The sequence below is a fragment of the Cebus imitator genome, unplaced genomic scaffold (assembly GCF_001604975.1).
Source record: "Cebus imitator isolate Cc_AM_T3 unplaced genomic scaffold, Cebus_imitator-1.0 Scaffold92, whole genome shotgun sequence".
Lineage (NCBI taxonomy): Eukaryota > Metazoa > Chordata > Mammalia > Primates > Cebidae > Cebus > Cebus imitator.
This window is the reverse complement of record NW_016107407.1, coordinates 7,585,530-7,586,361: the sequence shown is the minus strand read 5'-3', so window position 1 is coordinate 7,586,361 and position 832 is coordinate 7,585,530. Positions and strand designations below refer to the sequence as shown.

Below are 832 nucleotides of genomic sequence, written 5' to 3'. Positions count from 1 at the left end.
ATGAGCCACAGTGTCCCCTTTCTATTAATATTATTTAAAGATGTAAAAAATGCAGGGAACTTGAGAAAGAAAGCCATGGAAGGAACCATTGATGGCTTATTGATACATCCTGCAGTGACTGTCCATCTGTTTCAGATATTTGTGGCCGCAAAGAAAGCAGCTTGCCTCTACAAACTGGGAGAAATGAAGACAAGAGCTCTAGCTACTGAAATTATTTTCAACCTTTCCCCAAATAACAGTATTTCAGAGGCATTGAAAAAATGTGGTATCTCAGCAAATGACACTTCGGTTCTAATTGTTTATACTAATGAGGGAGAAAAACAAATCAAAGGTATCTAATATCTCAAGTAGAAGGTCAGCAGGTTTCTCTGAAAAATCTTCCTGAAATAATAAATATTACAAAATTCAAAAAGAAATATACACTCTCTCCACAAGAAGAATGTATTGGGAACATTACTGGATGGTATTTGTAGAATGTCAACAAAGGATGTTTTGCAAAAAGTCAGAAATACTAGCAGAAATTTTCGGCATTAAAGAAAACACTAGGCCCGTAATCCCAGCACTTTGGGAGGCCAAGGTGGGCCGATCACCTGAGCTCAGGCATTCAAGACCAGCCTGGACAACATGGCAAATCCCCATCTCTATAAAAATACAAAAAATTAGCCGGGCGTGGTGATGGTGCACCTGTGATCCCAGCTACTTGGGAGAGTTTCTTGAACCTGGGAGGCGGAGGTTGCAGTGAGCCTAGATCGTGCTACTGCATTCCAGCCTGGGTGACAGACTGAAACTCCATCTCAAAAACAAAACAAAATAAATTGATTTTCCTTTGCTC

The 832-nt window shown here is 40.0% G+C and overlaps 1 pseudogene; it reads left to right on the top strand.

Annotated features, from left to right (window-relative positions):
• Nucleotides 1–534, top strand: LOC108309144 (annotated as a pseudogene).
• The last annotated feature ends 298 nt before the right edge of the window (nucleotides 535–832 follow it).